At 48.3% G+C, this 15363-nt stretch overlaps 1 long non-coding RNA gene across 2 annotated transcripts in view; it reads left to right on the forward strand.

Annotated features, from left to right (window-relative positions):
• Positions 1-8805, forward strand: part of LOC147119789 (uncharacterized) — a 63311-nt gene extending 54506 nt beyond the window's left edge. For both annotated transcript variants that reach the window (XR_015078081.1, XR_015078082.1), the window contains exon 3: positions 8265-8805. This is a non-coding gene — a long non-coding RNA (uncharacterized LOC147119789). The remainder of the gene's footprint in view (positions 1-8264) is intronic.
• The last annotated feature ends 6558 nt before the right edge of the window (positions 8806-15363 follow it).

The following is a 15363-nucleotide window of genomic DNA, read 5'->3' on the forward strand; positions in this document are numbered from 1 at the left end:
TAAATTGCTGATGTAATGTGCAATATGGAAGAGAGAAGTTTGGTCTGAGTTAGAAACTCAAACAGGCTTCACTGCAGGATGGTCGCCATGGCAACACTGATAAGACATTCCATTCCACAGAATCCACTGGGTTGAAACTCTAATCAGATCAGTGAAAGAACCGGGTTTGTCTGTTAATATAAGTTTAAACCAGAGTGAGTAATAGAATAGATCAGATTATAATGTGTGATGTTTAGAGAGAGTGGTGAACCTGTGGAATTCTCTACCAAAGAAGGCAGTAGAGGCCAGCTATTCACAATATATATTAATGATCTGGACGAGGGAACTAGATGTAATATCTCCAAGTTTGCAGATGACACAAAGCTGGGTGGGCGTGTGTGCTGTGAGGAGGATGCCGAGAAACTCCAGGATGATTTGGACAGGTTGGGTGATTGGGCAGCAGCAAGGCAGATGTAATATAACATGGATAAATGTGAGGTTATCCACTTTGGTGTCAAACAGGAAGGCAGATTATTATCTGAACGGCAATAGATTGGGAGAAGGGGAAGTGCAACGAGACCTGGGCGTCCTTGTGCACCAGTCGCTGAAAGTAAGCATGCAGGTGCAGCAGGCAGTTAAGAAGGCAAATGCTATGTTGGCCTTTGTAGCGAGAGGGTTTGAGTACAGGAACAAGGATGTCTTGCTACAGTTGTACAGGGCCTTGGTGAGACCACTTCTTGAGTATTGTGAGCAGTTTTGGTCGCCTTATCTGAGGAAGGATGTTCTTGCCATGGAAGGAGTGTAGCGAAGATTCACCAGACTGATACCTGGGATGGCAGGAATGACGTATGAGGAGAGATTGGGTCGATTGGGCTTGTACTCGCTGGAGTTTAGAAGAATGAGAGGGGATCTCATCGAAACTTATAAAATCTGACAGGACTAGACAGACTAGATGCTGGAAGGATGTTCCCGATGGTCGGAGAGTCCAGAACCTGGGGTCACAGTCTAAGGATAAGGGGTAAGCCATTTAGGACAGAGATTAGTGGAATTTCTTCACCCAGAGAGTGGTGAACCTGTGGAATTCTCTACCAAAGAAGGCATTAGAGGCCAATTCATTAAATATATTCAAGAAGGAGTTGGATATATTTCTTAAGGCTAAAGGGATCAAGGGATATGGGGAGAAGGCAGGGACAGGGTACTGAATTTGGATGATCAGCCATGATCTCATTGAATGGCAGAGCAGGCTCGAGGGGCCGAATGGCCTACTCCTGCTCCTATCTTCTATGTTTCTATGTTATACCTATAACTGTGAAACTGTAATAAATAACATCATTAACAGCAGGCAGGGTAGTTTATGGATAATGAGAAAATTACTGAAGTAACTGCTGGGAACCAGGGAAAGTTTCCTTGTAAATCGCAGATTGGAGAAGTTCCAGCTGTCTTTCCCTCACTTCCTGCCAAAACCCAGCAGAGAAGACAAAGAAGAGTCAGGTGCCAGAGATGGATCACTACAGGGTATAAAAGTGAGGGGATCCTGATGTAAGTGAACATCCGGGACTGGAGACACCAGAGATCAAGCTCAGGGTGCCCGAGGTTCCATCCAGTGGGCTGACCTCGTGTAAGTTACTGTGGACACGCGGGACTTGCAAGTTTACTCTGATTGATGGATCAATGTAAGGTACGGTAGAGGACAGAGAATCTGCTCATCTTATATTTCTAATAAGGTATTAAAGTTGTTGACACAAGACTCTAGAACCTGCTAATGAATAAGACAAGGCATCAGCTAGAATCTTACACCACTTTACTGTTCTGCTCCTCTACTCCTATAAACTTTTTCCATTTAATGTACTTTTCCTTCCATTTACTTCCTCCCAAAATCTATCACCTCACATTTCTCTGTGTTAAATTTAAGCTGACATCTCCCTGCCCCATTTACTAACCTGTGTATTCACACTGAAGTCACTTACAGCCCTCTTCACAGTTGACCAGGGTCCCTATTTTGGTCTCATCTGGAGATTTTGATCTTGTACCTCACATACCCAAGCCCAGATCATTTCTCTATATTGAGAAGAGCAGTGCTCCCAACACTGACCCTGGGGGACACCACTGTGTACATCCCTCCAGTCTGAAGAACATCCATTAACCACTATTCTGTTTTCTGCCCTTTACCCAACTTCCTATCCACGCTGCCCCACTCCCTTTATTACTGTCAGCCTTAATTTGATCAACAAGCCTCCTGTCCGGCACCTGATCAAACACCTTTTGACAATCCATCTACACAACATCCACTGCATTTCCTTTCTCACTGCACTGTGTTATTTCCTGAAATAATCCCTGCTGTCTGTCCTGATGAATCCATTTCACCGCCAAATGTTGCAATGTTTGCTCCACCCCACAGGGTTCCATCTGTTCAAAGCCACAACAGAAAGGTCCAGTTTTCTCCTGGAGTTTGAGAGAAATCAGCTTCAACAATGAGGCACAGTTTCAGCCAATGAGGGAGCTCCGGCTCAGCCCCGCCCACTGGGTGCCGCAAGCCCCGCCCCTCACAAAGTCCAATTGGTTGGAGGACCAGCCGCCTCTTTGGACCTCGAGCCCCGCCCCACTCTTCCTATTGGTCCGAAGCTCCCGTCAATCAACCGGGCAGTGTGAGCTGAGCATGCGCCGGAGAGGCTCATTGTTGGGCAGTGGCAGAGACTGAGTGACCCGACAGGAGAAACAACAAGTGGCCTTGACACAGCAGAGGGAGCAACTCAGAGCTGTTTAGCATCAGGGTGGGCGGTGGATGTGGAACTCGCTCCCTGGCCTGTGTCGGGCTTTCTTGTTGCATCAGTTTGAGCTGGAGTGGAGAGGGGGGGAGAATCTGTTGGGTTTAACCCCCAGTACTTCTGAGCCTAGTGGGACCCTGTGGTGGAGCCACTAAAGGACTCAGATTGTTTGTATATAATTCCCTTTAACAACATGTTAGCTACAGCCTGAGTCTGTATCTTTATTTATGCTGTTTACTTGTACTGAGCGTGATTACTTTAACAGCGCGGGTACACGTGATGACGTCATGCCATTCATCACGTGATCCCTACTGGTGGGAAGAACGTGATGACATCATGACATCAGCCACGGGACCGCCCTAGCAATCCTTGTGGAGCCTCCAAACTGAGCAGACCTACACTCGATGTTCTCCTGTAGTTACTTGTTAAAACCTGTTAGTTTCCACTAAACTTCATTTTGTTTAATCGCCTGAGTGGACCTCAGTCTTTGGATAGGAACTAGACATTCCTACATTGGTGACCCCGACTTTTGTGAACGGTTTTCGCAGAAGAGATTCAACATGGAAACGAACGCCGTTACCTTGAAGCTACCACAGTTCTGGGAGCAACAACCAGCTGCGTGGTTCATCCAGGCTGAAGCCCAGTTTGCCATTAGGGGCATCGTTGCGGATCAGACCCGTTATTATTACATGGTCTCCGCCCTCGACAGCGCCACAGCCTCGCAGATCGTCAGCCTACTCGGTAGTCCGCCTACGGATCGCAAGTATGACACGTTAAAGGCACGGTTGCTACAGGTTTTCAGGCTCACTAAGTCAGAGCACGCCCGCCGGCTGCTCGCTATGCCCAGCCTCGGGGAATCCAAGCCGTCCGGGCTCATGAGCCAAATGCTCACGCTCCTTGGTTCCGAACTGGAATGCTTCCTCTTCAGGGAGGTATTCCTCAGCCTACTACCGGAGCAAGTTCAGGCTGCCCTAGCCAGGTCCGAAGTCACAGACTGCACAGAGCTTGCTGCCGAAGCGGACAAGATTTTTGCAGTGTCACAGCAGTACTGCGCTGCCACGAGGCACCCATCCCCCATAGATGCTGCTCCAGCTCCTTAATCAGCGGGATTGTGTTTCTACCACGCCCGTTTTGGTGCGAAAGCAAGATGCTGCCGCACACTCTGCAGTTTTTCGCTCAAAAGAAAAACATCTACAGCCACCCTGGCGAAAGAGGACCGGGTCTAACGAGCGCCCCGCAGCTGCGATGGCCATCGGAAACTCGGGAAAGCTTCTCTTCATTACCGACTCCCTATCTGGTCAACATTTCCTTTGCGACACCGGGGCGCAGTGTAGCATCCTACCTGCGTCACATCTCGATATACTAGCTGGTGGCCACGGCCTCTCCCTTGAGGCGGCTAATGGCGTGGCCATTCGGACCTTCAGACGGTGGCGGGTCCAGATGTGTTTCGGCGGCCAGTGCTTCCACTGGGAATTCATCACAGCCAAAGTCTCACAGGCCATCCTCGGGGCGGATTTTTTGTGCGCCAATGGCCTCCTGGTCGATGTCAGGCACTGCCGGTTGATCAATGCGGCCACGTTCTGCTCCATCCCATGCCACCACGGTAACGCCGTGCCGCGCACTGTCTCCTGTGCGTTCCCACCTCCAGATGACTTCATTCGCCTCCTCAGAGAGTTCCCGGATCTGACCAAGCCCACTTTCTCCTCCTCGGCCACTAAACATGGTGTGGAACATCACATTACCACTACCGGCTCTCCAGTTTAGCCACGGGCCTGACGACTCGAACCCAGCAAGCTTGCGGCTGTGAAAGCAGAGTTCGACACAATGGAGCGGCTGGGGATTATTTGCCAGTCGAATAGTCCCTCATCTTCGCCTCTCTACATTGTTCTGAAACCCGGCAGTGGATGGCGACCATGCGGCGACTACCGATGCCTGAATGACGCCACTACTCCTGATCAGTACCCTATCCCCCATATTCAGGATTTCTTGGCCCATTTTGCGGGAATTACCTTTTTTTCAAAAGTCGACCTCGTCCGGGTTGACCACCAGGTCCCCGTGCACCCGCAAGACATCCCGAAGGCTGCAGTCATCACCCCATTTGGCCTGTTTGAATTTCTACAGATGCCGTTTTGCTTGAAGAACGCTGCACAGGCTTTCCAGCGCTTGATGGACTCCGCGTTTCGGGACCTAAAATTCATCTTCGTCTACCTCAACGACATCCTCATCGCCAGCCCTAGCAAAGAGGAGCACCTCTGCCATTTGCGCACCCTCTTTACATGCCTCAGTCAACACGGTTTGATTATCAACCCGGCCAAATGCCAGTTTGGCATGCAGTGGATTGATTTCTTAGGCCACCGCATCACATCAGCTGGCGCAATTCCCTTACAGATGAAGGTCGAGGCGGTTACATCTTTCCCGCACCCGCAGACCGTCAAGGCCCTACAGGAGTTCCTAGGGATGGTCAATTTTTATCACCGGTTCATCCCTAAGGCGGCTCTGCTTATGCAGCCCTTGTACGAGGCCCTCAAGGCCAAGTACGGTAAGGATCCGATCAGCTGGATGGCCGAGATGGACCAGGCATTCATCGACACCAAAGGCGCCTTGGCCAATGCAACCATGCTGGCGCACCCGCTTCCAGGTGCCACCATTGCCCTTACCACCGACGCATCAGACTACGCAATCGGCGCAGTGCAGGAACAGTGGGTGAATGGGATGTGGCAACTACTGGCATTTTTCAGCCGTCAACTACGGCAAAATGAAAGAAAGTACAGCACTTTCGACCGGGAGTTGCTGGCCCTTTTTCTAGCCATCTGCCATTTCCGGTTCTTACTGGACGGATGTCCGTTCACGGCTTTTGTAGACCACAAGCCACTAACATACGCTATGGTCAAGACTGCCGAACCGTGGTCAGCTCGGCAACAACGTCACTTGACGTTCATTTCAGATTTCACCACGGACATTCAGCATTTGTCCGGCAAGGACAACCTGGTGGCGGATTGCCTCTCCCGTGTTCACGCAGTCCAACTCGGAATCAACTATGCCCTAATGGCTGCGGATCAAGCCTCGGACCCGGAGGTCCAAGCATACAGAACCAGCCCCTCTAGCTTCCAAGCGGCTGACATCAGATTCCATGCCGCAGGCACCATGCTACTTTGTGACATCTCCATGGGAGCTCCCCGCCCTATCGTACCAGTCGCCTGGCACTGAAAAGTGTTCGACGCCATACACGGGTTGTCACACCCTCGCATGAAGGCCTCACAAAGGCTGATGTCGTCAAAATTCGTCTGGAGGGGTATGCACCTGGATGTCCGTGACTGGGCCAAAACCTGCGTGGTCTGCCAAAAGGCCAAGGTACAGCGGCATGTAAAAGCTCCATTGGCCACTTTTGCTGTTCCGGAGCGTCGATTCAACCACGTGAATGTGGACCGCGTGGGGCCAATTCCAACTTCTCAAGGTTTCACACACATCATCACAATGGTAGACCGCACCACCAGATGGCCAGAGGCATTTCCTTTGGTTTCCACCACTTCGGCAGACGTAGCCAGAACTTTCATCTCCTCTTGGGTTGCTCGTTTTGGGGTACCGGCGGACATCTCTTCTGATCGTGGACCGCAGTTTTCCTCTGAGCTCTGGACCACTGTGACTCAGGGGCTCGGCACCAAACTACATTGCACCACAGCCTATCATCCACAGGCGAACAGTCTGTGCGAGCGATTCCACAGGTCACTCAAAGCCGCTCTACGGGCCAGTCTTCAAGGCACGGGATGGGTGGACAGACTTCCATGGGTCCTTTTGGGTCTTCGCATGGTGCCCAAAGAAGATTTGCAATCGTCCTTGGCGGAACTCGTATATGGATAGCCACTACGAGTACCAGGGAATTTCCTCCCATCTCCAACAGAGCCATGGTCCGCATCCCAGCAACTCGTCAGCCACCAGGAAGCAGCCAGATGTTTCACTCCAGTGCCTACGTCGCATCACGGCTTACAGAGCTCCCACATCCCAACTGAGTTGAAAAGCACCGAGTACGTGTTTATCCGCCACGATGCTCACCGGGACCCACTCAAGCCTCCTTACACTGGTCCCTTCCACATCATAGAGCCGGGAGACAAAACCTTTTCGGTCGATATCGGAGGTAAACCGGACCACATTTCGGTTGACCGGTTGAAGCCAGCACACTTAGACCTGGACCGCCCAGTCGAGATCGCCCAACCGCCAAAACGTGGCCGACCACCCACAGTCGCCGTGCCAGATCCACCACAACCGCCCGCCAGCTCGACCACCATCCATCAGCTTCTGCTTCAGGGTTACAGAAGTCACTCGGACAGGCTTGTCAGGCCTCCTCGCCAACTCACTTTTGCTGTTAAAGGCAATTCTGGGGGGGCGCATGTGGTGGAGCCACTAAAGGACTTAGATCATTTGTATATAATTCCCTTTAACAACATGTTAGCTACAGCCTGAGTCTGTATCTTTATTTATACTGTTTACTTGTACTGAGCGTGATTACTTTAACAGCGCGGGTAAACGCGATGATGTCACGCCATTCATCATGTGATCCCCCACTGGTGGGAAGAACATGATGACGTCATGACGTCAGCCACGGACCGCCCCAGCAGTCCTCGGGGAGCCTCCAAACTGAGCAGACCTACACTCAATCTTCTCCTGTAGTTACTTGTTAAAACCTGTTAGTTTCCATTAAACTTCGTTTTGTTTAATCGCCTAAGTGGACCTCAGTCTTTGGATAGGAACTAGACATTCCTACAACCCAACAATTTCCAATGTGGGACTGTGAAGGGAGGTGGATTCTAGGGGAGATTTAGTTGCTAAACAGATACTGTCCGTACAGTGTAAAATATTATCGTTTTAGGAACAAGTATGTCTGTAGAGGCTTTCAATCCATTTTATTTATACAGATTTTTTAATTCATTCGATGTGGCTGTCACTAGCAAGGCCAGCATATATTGCCAGTCCCCAGTTGCCCATTGAGAAGGTGATGCTGGGCCTTCTTCTTGAACCTCTGCAGTCCGTGTGGTGAAGGTGTTCTCAGAATGCTGTTAGGTGAGGAGTTCCAGGATTTTCACCCAGCGACGATGTAGGAACGGCGATATATGTCCAAATCAGGATAGTGTGTGACTTGGAGGGGAGTGTTCCCATGCACCTGCTGCCCTTGTCCTTCTAGGTGGTGAAGGTCGCGTGTTTGGGAGGTGCTATCAAAGTTCTAGTCGAGTTGCAGATGTATAAAGTTGCTCTCCTTCACCCCTCCCCCTCCCACCTCACTCTCTCTCCTCCCATAGAGGCCAGAGTCTTGTGTAGGCCCAGACCGGGTGGCGTGTTCCCTTCCCTGAAGGACATTAGTGAACCAGTTGGGTTTTTACGACATTCCGGCAGCTTTCATGGTCACTTTTTTCTAGTGCCGGCCCCACAATTTCCCAGATTGATTCAGTTCAATTTCACAACTTGCCTTTGTGTTTTTGTGGGTTCTCTCTCACCCTCCCTTTTTCCTGTTTGAAATTTATTCTACAGGGTATTAGAAGTGGTGGATTTGCAGATGGAAGCTCAAACCAAACATCACTTCAAGATCTGACAGAGTCACTCGATTCATCAAGACCTTTGAGCATGGAAGCAGAAAGCACCATTCAGAGCAGGGAGAAACCGTACACGTGTTCTGTGTGTGTACGAGGCTTCAGCCGATCCTCTGGCCTGTCGAGTCACAAGCACAATCACATGTGGGAGAGGCCGTTCACCTGCTCTGAGTGTGGGAATGGATTCATGTGTTCATCTGGCCTTCTGAGACACCAGCAAGTTCACACCAGGGAGAGGCCGTTCACCTGCTCTGTGTGTGGGAAGAGATTCACTTGTTCATCCAACCTGCTGCAGCACTGGTGAGTTCTCAAGTGACTGCAGGGAATGGATTCTGATGTTATTGCTGCTGTTAATCACATCCAGGACTGAATCATGTTTATTCTGACAGTTGGAGTTTGTTTCTGCTGATGTTAATAACCCTTGTAACTGGGCTGGAGTTTAATATTCTGGATATAGATCAAATAAATTAGTTTGCTTTAAACACATTGTTAGATCCGTGTGTTAATGGAGACACGGAATGCAGGAGTTGATTTAACAAGTGTTTACTGAACAAAGTCTGGAGGTGAACTAACAACACAAGACGCTACACAGGCTTATATACCCGAGTGGTCACTACTGGTACTACAGTATACAGGGGCTTCAAAAACATAGTTCCTCTTAAAGGTACATACACTACAATTCCTCCCCTTTTAGATAAATAGTACATAATCATTAAATAACATTTTTACAAGAACAATAATATACACATTTGCTGAAGTTAATCAATTACAAATTCAGTCTCTCTGGAGGCTTCCTGACTCGGTCCGGATAACGCCTCGGTGGTGTAGTAGATTATTTTGGCAAGGTCGATTCGGCTTCAATGCTAGTGTCGGGTTCATCTGGTTCCAGTATCACCGGATCGGAGCTAGATACTATGGGTATCTCTGCTTCATCACTAGGCATATAGAGTTGTGGTGTAGGTTGTCCTTTTTCGGATGACTCTATGAACTGGTCAGCATGGCGCCTTATTATGCTTTCTCCAATGTCCACGGTATACATCAGCGGTCCTAGTCGTGTGCAAATAGTTCCAGGCTGCCATTTCTCGGTACGGTAGTCCCGGGCCAAAACTGGTTGACCTATCTGGAAGGTTCTAGTTGGCCTTTCATTCATGCTTTGAAATTGCCGGTTCTCTACGTCCCTTCTGACGTTTGGCTTGACCAAATCCAGACGGCATCTTAGGCTTCTATTGAAAAACATCATGGCGGGGGTTTGGTTTGTAACCACGTGTTGCATTCCTGTATGCAAACAAGAAGTTATCTACCTTATGTTGTAGATTTATGTCTTCATTACCCATGGCCTTTATGGCCTTCTTGAAGGTCTAGACAAACCTTTCAGCCAATCCATTGGTGGTGGGATGGTATGGGGCGGACATGTAGTGCTTAACCCCATTGTTTTCTGAGAACTTCCTGAATTCTTCGAATACAAATTGCGGTCCATTATCAGAACAGATCTGTTCAGGCAGCCCATTCCTGGCGAATATGGTCCTTAATACTGTGATGGTTTTTTCTGTGGTGGTGGAGGACATCTGTATTACCTCCGGCCACTTGGAGTGTGCATCCACCGCGATTAAGAACATTGAGTCCATAAATGGACTACCAAAGTCGATATGTACCCTTTGCCATGGAGATGAGGGCCACTCCCATGGATGTAGAGGGGCTTGTGGTGGGGCGTTTTGGACCTTCTGGCATCCTGGACAGCTCTTGGTCATTTCTTCGATGTCTCCATCGATACCTGGCCACCACACAAATGCTCTGGCTAAGTTCTTCATTTTCACTCCACCCAGATGCCCCTCGTGAAGCTCCTTTAGCACTCTATCCTTGAGTTTGGGTGGAATCACCACTCTGAATCCACACATCAAGGTTCCTCGGCACACCGACAGCTGTTCTCTTCTTTGCGAGAATGCTGGCAACAGTGGTTTGCCATGTGCTGGCCATCCCTTCACCGTTAAATCGTAGACTCATGAGAGAGTCGGGTCATTTCACGTTTCCTTTTCAATGGTAGAATTTGTCACCGGTAGACATTCCACTATGGTCGAGTGGAATATCTCCACTGGATCCACTGTAGGCGCCTCTTCCACCGTTGGCAACGGTAGGCGCGATAACCTGTCAGCATTCCCATGCTGTTTTGTTCCTTTGTACTCTATGTCATATTGGTGTGCCCCTAGGAAAAGGGACCACCTCTGTAGCCTTTGCGCTGTCATAATGGGAATGCCCTTTTTAGGGTTGAATATGGAGACGAGGGGTTGATGGTTAGTCAACAAGGTAAACTTTTGTCCGTGTAGGTAAAGGTTGAATTTCTTCACCCCGCACACCAGGCTGAGTGCCTCCCTGTCGATCTGGGCATAGTTAAGCTCAGCTGAGTTCAATGAGCGTGACGCAAAAGCTATCGGCCGCTCCGAGCCATCAGGGAATCTATGCGATAATACCGCTCCCACGCCGTAAGGGAATGCATCGCACGCCAGTCTGATTGGCAGTGATGGGTTGTAATGAGCCAACACTTCCCTGGACGTGATCAAGCCTTTGCATTTATGGAAGGCATGTTTACAGTCTTCGCTCCATTTCCAAACTATTCCCATTTGTAGCAGTGCGTTAAGCGGGTGCAGAACCGTCGACAAGTTTGGTAAAAATTTATGATAGTAATTTACTAATCCCAGGAACGACCTTAATTGTGAGACATTTTCAGGCGCTGGGGCCTTTACGACCGCTTAAATTTTTTCAGGTGACTTATGCAACCCTTCTTCGTTAATGACATGGCCACAATGTGATATTGGTTTCTGGAAAAATTCACATTTGGGGTGATTTGCTCATAGACCCCATTCTCTCAGCCTCGTGAGCACCTGCTCCAAGTTGGCAAGGTGCTCGTTGTCATTTTCTCCTGTTACAAGGATGTCGCCTAGGTAATATTGAGTCCCCGGAATCCCTTGCAGGACTTGCTCCATAGCTCTTTGCCAGATAGCCGGAGCTGATGCCACTCCGAAAACCAGTCGATTGTACTGGTACAGGCCTTTGTGTGTGTTTATCGTGAGATACATTTTAGAGGCCTCCTCAACCTCCATCTGTAGATATGCCTGTGCTAAGTCAATTTTGGTGAAACGTTTCCCTCCGGATAGTGAGGCAAAAATATATTCTATCCTCGGAAGAGGATACTGTACCGTGTGAAGAAACGGGTTTACAGTCACCTTGAAGTCCCCACAGATGCGAACTTTTCTCTGTTCTTCAGATTTATCATTGTTCAACGTTTTCTTCATGACCGGGACGATGGGTGTTGCCCACTCGCTCCAATCTACCTTGGATAACACGCCTGCTTTTTCCAAATTCTCCAGCTCTGCCTCGATGGCTGGACGAATTGCGCATGGCACCGGCCTTGCCTTAAAAAACTTGGGAATTGCCGCATCTTCCACTTTTATTGAGGCGGTGGCGCCTTTCAGGGTTCCTAGTTCCTGTTGAAACACTTCTTTGGCGTTAGCCAAGATTTCTTTTAATCGTCCAGGTATGACGTCATCGTCGTTTTTTTTCTTACTGGTCACCGTCAGTGCCTGAATGGAGTGCCAGTCTAAACGTATCTTTCTGATCCATTCACATCCCAACAACGGTGGACCGCCATCTTGCAGAACGTATAAATACAACTTCTGTATTTCCTTGTAGTTGTATACAACAGGCACCCTTATTTTCCCTCTGGGGTATACTTTCTGCCCCGTATATGACTTCAAGATAATGGATGGGTCTTTCAAAGGTATATGCGGAAATAGCCGCTCGTAATCCCGTCGACTCATGACGGTCAGAGCTGATCCTGTATCTAGCTCCATTTTGACTGGGGACCCCGCTATCGTGAGGGTAACCCAAATGGTCTGGTAATCTTCTTTGGCAATTACATTATGTAATTTGAGACAGCTTAGTCTCTTGTTTCCGGAGTCGCTATTGCTCTTCTGGTCTTCGGAGCTACTGTCCGTCATCATTTGTACCTTTCTGTACTTTTCCTTATTGACCTTTTTACTGTCAGCGGATTTCTTTCCAGATCTGCATACACGTGCAATGTGTCCCATCTTTCCGCATTGCCTGCATGCTTTGTCCTTGAACCAGCAGTCCTTCTGGTCATGGGTGGATCTGCCGCAGCGATAACATCTCTCGAAACCCCGTGTCATTTCATTGGTGCCGAAGTCCTGTGGCTTTTGCTGTATCTCTGCAGCTCCTCTTGCTGCTGCTTCGTATGATACAGCCACACTGAAAGCCTTGTCCAGTGTCAAATCTTTCTCAGAAAGTAGTCTTTTCTGTGTTCCTTCGCTTAGGAGACCGCAGACAAATTTGTCTCGTAGAGAATCTGCCAGTCCTGCCCCGAATTGGCAGTGCTTTGACAGCTCTCGTAATTCGGTGAGGTAATCAGCATTACTTTCATTCTTGTGCTGATTCCTCTTTAAGAATTTGAATCGTTCCGCAATCAGCAGCGGTGTTGGGTTTAAGTTCTCCTGTAAGGTATCAACAATCTCCTTAAAATTCTTGTCCATCGGTTTGGCTGGAGTGATCAAGTTTCGTTACAGCCCGTATGTCCTTGCGCCCTTCAGATTTAGAAGTACAGATGCCTTTTTATCATCCGCTACTTCATTCGCCTTGCAATATACCTCCACTCTTTCCACATATGTGGTCCAATCTTCTATATCACTATCGAAAGCAGTAATATTGCCAGTCTTTGGCATCTTGAAAATCTAAAATGGCGCTTCCCGTGCTTTTCTTTCTTCCCCGCCGAGTTAAGATGGCGACTCCCGCGCTTTCCCGCCGCTGCCGCTGCTGTTCTCCGTGGTTCCCGTTGCAACCTGCAGCTTTTCGCGGTATTTCTATTTTTTTAATATATCGCTTCAATAATTTTTCCGTTACTTGGAGAACCATTCCCGTCGTGGAGCGGACCCTCTGGGACTTTCCCCTCCCTGTGCTCGGTCCAAACGCCGACCTGCTTTGCAGCACCGGCCGCGCCCTGAGTGCTCCACCCTCTCTCTTTGCTTCTGCTTCCCGACTCGCTGCCCGGCCCCGTTGCAGAGCCACCCGATCGAGCTCTAGCCCGCCGCAGCCCAGGAAGGATCAGTGCACTACCTGCCACCAGCCCGTTTAGCTGGGGAAACCACAGACTGGAGACCAAGCCTGGCCCTCATTTTCGAGTTTCTTCGAGTTATTTTATGTTATTTTTTTCTTGCTTCTGGCTTTGACCTTCGTCTGAGGAATCGATCCCCTTGAGGTGCTGCCGAATTGCAGGTAAGTTCGTGTCTAACTCGTCGCCACTGTTAGATCCGTGTGTTAATGGAGACATGGAATGCAGGAGTTGATTTAACAAGCGTTTACTGAACAAAGTCTGGAGGTGAACTAACAACACAAGACGCTACACAGGCTTATATACCCGAGTGGTCACTACTGGTACTACAGTATACAGGGGCTTCAAAAACATAGTTCCTCTTCAAGGTACATACACTACACACATTGTTGTGGATTTTTGTCATTCCCACCTGAGTGTTTCGAATTCTTCATTCAGATGGAGAATGAAGTAGTTGACTCAGAGACTCGGGTCCTGAATTTAAATAAAGGAAACTACGATGGTCTGAGGTGTGAGTTGGGTAGGATTGATTGGGGAATGTCATTCAAAGGGTTGATGGTGGATAGGCAGTGGCAAACATTCAAAGACCGCATGGATGAACTACAGAATTTGTTCATCCCAGTTTGGCATAAAATTAAAACAAAAAAGGTGACTCAACCGTGGCTAACAAGGGAAATTAGGGATCGCATAAGATCCAAGGAGAGGACATATAAATTGGCCAGAAAAAGCAGTAAACCTGAGGATTGGAAGCAGTTTAGGATTCAACAAAGGAGGACAAAGGGATTAATTAAGAAGGGGAAAATTGAATATGAGTGTAAGCTTGCAGGGAACATAAAAACTGACTGTAAAAGCTATTATAGATATGTGAAGAGAAAGAGATTGGTGAAGTCAAGCATAGGTCCCTTGCAGTCAGAATCAAGGGAATTGATAATGGGGAACAAAGAAATGGCATACCAATTAAATACATATTTTGGTTCTGTCTTCACAAAGGAGGACACAAATAACCTCTCAGAGATGTCAGGGAACATAGGGTCTGATGAAAGGGAGTTACTGAAAGAAATCAGTATTTGCAGGGGAATGGTGTTAGGGAAATTGATTGGGATTGAAGGCCAATAAATCCCCAGGGCCTGATAATCTACATCCTAGGGTACTTAAGGAAGTGGCCCTAGAAATAGTAGATGCATCGCTGATCATCTTCCAACATTCGATGGAATCTGGAACAGCAACCATGGATTGGAGGGTAGCTAATGTTACCCCACTATTCAGAAAAGGTGGTAGAGAGAAAACGGGGAACTACAGACCGGTAAGCCTGACATCGGTAGTGGGAAAATGCTAGAGTCCATTATAAAAGATGTAATTGCAGAGCACTTGGAAAACATTGACAGGATCGGACAAAGTCAACATGGATTTACAAAAGGTAAATCATGCTTGACTAATCTACTGGAATTTCTTGAGGATGTAACTGGTAAAATAGATAATGGAGAACCAGTGGATGTAGTGTATTTGGACTTTCAGAAGGCTTTCGATAAGGTCCTGCATAAGAGATTAGCGTGTAAAGTTAAGGCACATGGGATTGGGGGCAAGGTATTGACTTGGATAGAGAACTGGTTGGCAGACAGAAAGCAAAAAGTTGGAATAAATGGGTCTTTTTCCAAGTGGCAGGCAGTGACAAGTGGGGTACCGCAGGGATTGGTCCTTGGACCCCAGCTATTCACAATATATATTAATGATCCAGACAAGGGAACTAGATGTAATATCTCCAAATTTGCAGACGACACAAAGCTGGGTGGGCGTGTGTGCTGTGAGGAGGAAGCCGAGAAACTCCAGGATGATTTGGACAGGTTGGGTGATTGGGCAAAAGCATGGCAGATGCAATATAACATGGATAAATGTGAGGGTATCCACTTTGTTGGCAAAAACAGGA

Source organism: Somniosus microcephalus, chromosome 4, assembly GCF_052327205.1.
Source record: "Somniosus microcephalus isolate GS21.2 chromosome 4, FLI_Smic_1.0, whole genome shotgun sequence".
In the NCBI taxonomy this organism is placed as follows: Eukaryota; Metazoa; Chordata; class Chondrichthyes; order Squaliformes; family Somniosidae; genus Somniosus; species Somniosus microcephalus.